Genomic DNA, 6,859 nt, shown 5'->3' with positions numbered 1-6,859 from the left:
GGACCTATATCTGGCCACCGTTCACCCAGCTCCCTCGGGAAGGGAGAGAGTGTCCGCCCTCGTCTCATGCCTCTCGGGGGGAGCTCTGGAGTGAGCAATCGCCGTGTAGGGAGAGGAAGACACGGTGTTGGACAACTTCGAGGAGTTCACCCGCCACTTCCGGGCCATCTTTGACCATCCGCCCGAAGGAAGAGCAGCAGGGGAACGACTCTTCCATTTGAAGCAGGGGACGAGGAGCGCACAGGAGTACGCGTTGGAGTTCCGGACCTTGGAGCAGGATGGAACGACAGGCCCTTCATCGACCGCTATTGATGCAGCCTGTGCGAGGACATCCGACGGGAGTTGGCCTGCAGGGATGTCACCATCACCTTTGACCAACTGGTGGATCTGTCCATCCGGTTGGATAACCTGCTGGTCACCCGTGGACGTCATGAGGGGGTTCTATCGGTTCCGTCTCCCAGCACTCCCACTCCGGTGCCCATGGAGTTGGGAGGGGATGCGCGTAGGGAGGCTGGAGGAGGGGCCTTCACATGCACCATCTGTGGCCGCAGAGGGAACACTGCCGGTCGGTGCCGGGTTGGTCCCTCCGGGAGTCGAGGTAGCAGGCAGGGCACTCTGGCGTCACCCCAGGTGAGTCTGCACCACTCTCATCCAGAGTCCTCTGTTGTCCACCTGTTTGTTTCCCTGAGTTTTCCCCGCATTCCCAGCATAAGAGCATTAGCTCTTAGTTTAGGGATCCCCATTATTCCTGTGGTTAGATCTTTCCCGGTTCAAGCTCTGGATAGTCGACCGTTAGGGTCCAGGCTAATCAGGGAAGCCACCATCTCCCTGGCCATGGAGACGCAGGGGGGTCATGAGGAGAGAATCAGTCTCTTTCTCATTGACTCTCCTGCGTTTCCCGTGGTACTAGGCCTTCCCTGGTTGGCTTGTCATAACCCCACCATTTCCTGGCAACAGAGGGCTCTCACGGGATGGTCGTGAGAGTGCTAGCGGAGGTGTGTAGGGGTTTCCGTTGGTGCTACCATGGTGGAAAGTTCAGACCAGGTCTCCACCGTGCGCATTCCCCCAGAATATCCCGATTTGGTGCGACTCAATTACCACCCCATCGATGTGCGGGATTGTGCGATAAATCTCCTGGTAGACGCTGCACTTCCCAGGAGTCGCGTGTATCCCCTGTCGCAAGCGGAAACGGTGGCTATGGAGACACATGTCTCCAAATCCCTGCATCAGGGGTACATTAGGTCCTCCACTTCACCCGCCTCCTCAAATTTATTTTTTGAGAAGAAGAAAGATGGAGGTCTGCACCCGTACATTGACTATAGAGGTCTCAAACAAATCACAGTGAGGTACAGTTTCCCGCTACCTCTTATCGCCACGGCGATTGAGTCAATGCACGGGGCGCGCTTCTTCACTAAACTGGATCTCAGGAGTGCGTACAACCTGGTGTATATCCGGGAGGGAGACGAGTGGAAGACGGAGCTTAGTACCACCTCACGGCATTATGCCGTACGGGTTGATGAATGCTCCATCAGTCTTCCAATCCTTCGTAGACGAGATTTTCAGGGACTTGCACAGGCAGGGTGTAGTGGTGTATATCGATGACATTCTGATATACTCCGCTACACGCGTCAAGCATGTGTCCTTGGTGCGCAAGGTACTTGAACAACTGTTGGAGCATGACCTGTACGTCAAGGCTGAGAAATGCCTGTTCTTTCAGCAGGCCGTCTCCTTCCTAGGGTATTGCATTTCCACATCCGGGGTGGAGATGGAGAGTGACCGCATTGCAGCAGTGCATAATTGGCCGACTCCCATCACGGTAAAGGAAGTGCAGCGATTTTTAGGGTTTGTCAATTACTACCGGAGATTTATCCGGGGTTTTGGCCAGGTGGCTGCTCCCATTACCTCACTGCTGAATGGGGGGTCCTGTACGTCTGCAGTGGTCGGTTGAGGCGGACAGGGCTTTTGGGCACCTAAGAGCTCTGTTTACCTCGGCTCCCGTGCTGGCCCATCCGGATCCCTCTTTGGCGTTCATAGTGGAGGTGAACGCGTCCGAGGCTAGGATCGGAGCCGTGCTCTCTCAGCGCTCAGGCACGCCACCGAAGCTCTTTGTTGTGCTTTGTTCTCGAAGAAGCTCAGCCCGGCGGAGCGGAACTATGATGTGGGGGACCTGGAGCTGTTAGCTCCCTTTCCTCATCTGGACTGACCTGGAGTACATCTGGGCAGCTAGGAGACTGAATCCTCGTCGGGCAAGGTGTTCTTTGTCCGTTTTGTGTTTACCGACCAGGTCCTACCGACCAGGTTCCCAGAACGTTCCATCTGCTGTCTGTGACCAGTTGATCTATTGGGCCCACACATCACCCTCCTCTGCTCATCCGGGGATCGGTCGGATGGTGCACTGTCTGTCTGGGAAGTACTGGTGGCCCATCTTTGCTCGGGACGTGAGGGTTTATGTTTCCTCCTGCTCGGTGTGCACCCAGTGTAAGGTTCCTAGACACCTGCCCAGAGGTAAGCTTCAGCCCTTACCCTTTCCGCAACGGCCTTGGACAGAACTACAGGGTGCCTGAGGATATAGTGTCTGATCGAGGTCCCCAGTTCACTTCGAGAGTCTGGAGGGCGTTCAAGGAATGTCTGGGGTCTCGACGTAATGGGCAGGTGGAAAGAGTGAACCAGGATGTGGGCAGGTTTCTGCGGTCCTATTGCCAGGACCTCCCGGGGGAGTGGGCAGCATTCGTGTCCTGGGCAGATATGGCACAGAACTCGCTCCGCCACTGCTCCACTAACCTCTCCCCCTTTCAGTGTGTATTGAGGTACCAGCCAGTTCTTGCACCGTGGCATCACAGGCTCCTGCGGTGGACGATTGGTTCAGGCTCGTGGAGGAGACATGGGAAGCCGCCCATGGTCACCTCCAGCAGGCCGCACTGCGCCAAAAGACCAGTGCGGTCCGTCACCACAATTCACACCGGGGGCCAGGGTCTGGCTCTCGTCCTGAAACCTGCCCCTCCGCCTGCCCTGCCGGAAGCTGGGCCCGCAGTTTGTGGGGCCATTTAACTTGTTATGGATAGGGGGCAGCATTTTCACGTTTGGATGAAACGTGTGCCCAGAGTAAACTGCCTGCTACTCAGTCCTAGTTGCATATTATTAGTAGATTTGGATAGAAAACACTCTGAAGTTTCTAAAACTGAATGATGTCTGTGAGTATAACAGTACTCATATGGCAGGCGAAAACCTGAGAAAAATAATTGTTTGGTGTGCTTTCGTCGTAAAGCCTTTTTGAAATCGGACACTGTGGCTGGATTTACAACAAGTGTATCTTTAAAATGGTGTAAAATACTTGTATGTTTGAGGAATTTTAATTATGGGATTTCTGTTGTTTTGAATTTGGCGCCCTGCAGTTTCACTGGTTGTTGACGAGGTGAGACGCTACCGTCCCACATACCCCAGAGAGGTTAAAGGACACATACTTCAACACTTTTGATATTTTCTACCAAAACAATCTACGGTGCTATCATTACTTAAAATCATCATTATAAAGAGACATAACATCTTCAAAAGAAACTCCACAGGCTCTTTTGCATAGTTAGAATACACAGTGTTGACCACATGTAGTGGAAAGGTTATCTTGTACTTGTTTGATGCTGTAGTAGATATTTTTTCAATTTTTGGTCAAAAACTGTTTAATAGATATGGGGAAATGTGAAAATCTGGGGGGAAAGCCGTAGGAATAAAAAAAAAGTTGAGATTTTTCTTCCTCCTTCATCTTTCAATGTCACAGCTAGCCAATGTTCACCCGGCATGTGTTTAGGATGGGTATTGACAATAAACATGGCCGATCGCTCCTTCCATTTCTCAATAAGTAGTTCATCATAAGCCCATACTCCACAAAATTGTTTTCCAATCAGGCGTTTCATGAGACCTTCTAGCTCTTGGGTATTCATGTTTTTGCTCAATGATGCTAAAGGTGTACGGAAACGCATCTCCAGCCTGAGGTTAACTTGGGACACCACAGACAGATTTCCTGAGGTGTCATCATCAGGTGATAAATTGAACGCATACAATGTGTAACCCTCCGCAAAGTCATTTCTGTCAATAGGTAAAGAGAGATCTTTTAGATGCCTCCAGGTAGCCAGGAATAGATTGTAAAATTCTCACATTGATATGTTGTTGTAACGGTTTTCTTCCGCTGACTGAGGGGTAGCCCAGGACTGAGGGGTAGCCAAGGACTGAGAAGTAGCTCAGGACTGAGAGATAACTCAGGCTGGTTGACGGCTCTGGCAGCTTCTGGCTGACTGACGGCTCTGGCAGTTCCTGGCTGACTGACGGCTCTGGCAGATCCTGGCTGACTGGTGGCTCTGGCAGATCCTGGCTGACTGGCGGCTCTGGAAGATCCTGGCTGAATGGCGGCTCTGGCGGATCCTGGCTGACTGGCGGCTCTGGTAGATCCTGGCTGACTGGCGGCTCTGGTAGATCCTGGCTGACTGGCGGCTCTGGAGGATCCTGGCTGACTGGCGGCTCTGGAGGATCCTGGCTGACTGGCGGCTCTGGAGGATCCTGGCGGCTCTGGAGGATCCTGGCTGACTGGCGGCTCTGGAGGATCCTGGCTGACTGGCGGCTCTAGCGGCTCAGGACAGATGGGAGACTCTAGCAGCTCTGAACAGACGAGAGACTCTGGCAGCTCTGGACAGGCGGGAGACTCTAGCAGCTCTGGACAGGCGGGAGAATCTAGCAGCTCTGGACAGGCGAGGCGCACTGTAGGCCTGGTACGTGGTGCCGGCACTGGTGGTACTGGGCCGAGGACACGCACCACAGGGAGAGTGCGGGGAGGAGGAACAGGGAGTACTGGGCTCTGGACATGCACAGGAAGCCTGGTGCGGGGGGCTGCCACCGGAGGGCTGGTGCGTGTAGGTGGCACTGGATAGACCGGACCGTGCAGGTGCACTGGAGCTCTTGAGCACCGAGCCTGCCCAACCTTACCTGGCTCGATGCCCACTCTAGTCCGGCCGATACGAGGAGCTGGTATGTACCGCACCGGGCTATGCACCCGCACTGGAGACACCGTGCGCTCCACAGCATAACATGGTGCCTGCCCGATCCCTCTCACTCTCCGGTAAGCACAGGAAGTTGGCACAGGTCTCCTACCTGGCTTCGACATACTCCCTGTGTGCCCCCAAGACATTTTTTGGGCTGACTCTCGGGCTTCCAGCCCTGCTTCCGTGCTGCCTCTTCAAACCGCCGCCTCTCCGCGTTGGCTGCCTCCAGCTCTGCCTTGGGGCTGCGATATTCCCCCGGCTGCATCCAGGGTCCATCTCCATCCAGTATCTCCTCCCAAGTCCAATAGTCCTGATTGCACTGCTCCTCCTGCCGCTGCCTGTCACCACGCTGCTTGGGTCCTGTTTTGGTGGGTGATTCTGTAACGGTTTTCTTCCACTGAAGGAGAGGAGGACCAAAATGCAGCGTGGTTAGTGTTCAACATCTTTAATATCGACGATAAACGAGAACACTACAAAATACAAAACAACAAAAGTGAAAACCGAAACAGTCCTATCTGGTGCAATGACACAAAGACAGAAGACAATCACCCACAAAATTACCCAAAGGACATGGCTGCCTAAATATGGTTCCCAATCAGAGACAACGACAGACAACTGCCTCTAATTGAGAACCAATCTAGGCAACCATAGACATACAAAACTACTTAGAAAGGAAACAGCCCCATAAACATATAAAACCCCTAGACCAGACAAAACACATAAATCCCCCATGTCACACCCTGACCTAACCAAAATAATAAAGAAAACAAATAACTAAGGCCAGGGCGTAACAGTTGTTATTCAATTGTGGTTGGAAAGCCTTAGCAGAGACCTGACGACCGTCCTGACAGAGAGCTACATACTCTGCATTGAAATGTTGAAAATTAAAGTTTTTTTTAATGTAAGCTGCCCGTATTAGAGGCATGATCAACCAAGCCTATAACGATGTAGTGGGGTAAAGGGACTAGAAACAGGTTTTCTTGACTACAGATTATACTTCCCACCGGTATGCTAAATGTTTTCATGGTAATTCTTTGGAGAGGGTAAAGGACATTTTCTTTCATCAAAGCCTGTGAATGACCCAGACAAACAGCCAGAGAGACAGACACTTTTTAAAAGGAAAGCGTAGCCCCCAACACTTTTAAACTAAATTTACCATCTTGGGCAGACATCAGGAAAAACTCATTCTTGGCCTTGGGTAATTTTAGCCTTAAATCAACCGAATTTAAGAATACATGTTCTTGAAAGAAAATGTCAGAGTGTATAGGCCCTAGCAGATGAAACTCTCGAGATTCAGCACAGTAGCGAGCACGTGCATCCAGTCCTTTGTTTTCACCTGTGCTGGGGTCTATGTCTTCCATAGATGCTCCTGCAGTATCCTTGATAAACAGCCGTCGCTGAATTGTGTCTTCAGAGTGTCTTCGGAGCAGTTAAGTAAACATTCCAGGATTGCCCTATAAGGATGGGTGGCACTGCTTTGGCGTTCACCTAAAGTCACATCCACTTGGGAGAAGATGGTCGCCAAGAGGTAATTAATCAGACTCACTGTAGCATCATTTGCAATATTAGTACCATCTCTTTTGGTCACTTTGAGACGTAAATGCAATAAGGTGTTGTTGAGGTCCAGGTAGTTAGCCTGGGATGGCCTGGGATGAAAAATGGCCTGGGATGAAAAATTCTATAGGACCGTTGTCTGTATTGGCAGAGAGTGGGGCTATCTCCACATAACAGACCAATCTATTGAAAATTGGGTTAAGGGGGCCGTGAAAAGATTGAGCTCTGTCTTTATAGCTTCAGAGGACATGCGGTGTAAAAAATACATGTTGCTTGTT

Source organism: Oncorhynchus tshawytscha, linkage group LG09 (genome assembly GCF_018296145.1).
Source record: "Oncorhynchus tshawytscha isolate Ot180627B linkage group LG09, Otsh_v2.0, whole genome shotgun sequence".
Classification (NCBI taxonomy): Eukaryota; Metazoa; Chordata; class Actinopteri; order Salmoniformes; family Salmonidae; genus Oncorhynchus; species Oncorhynchus tshawytscha.
Note: the sequence above shows the minus strand (reverse complement) of the source record.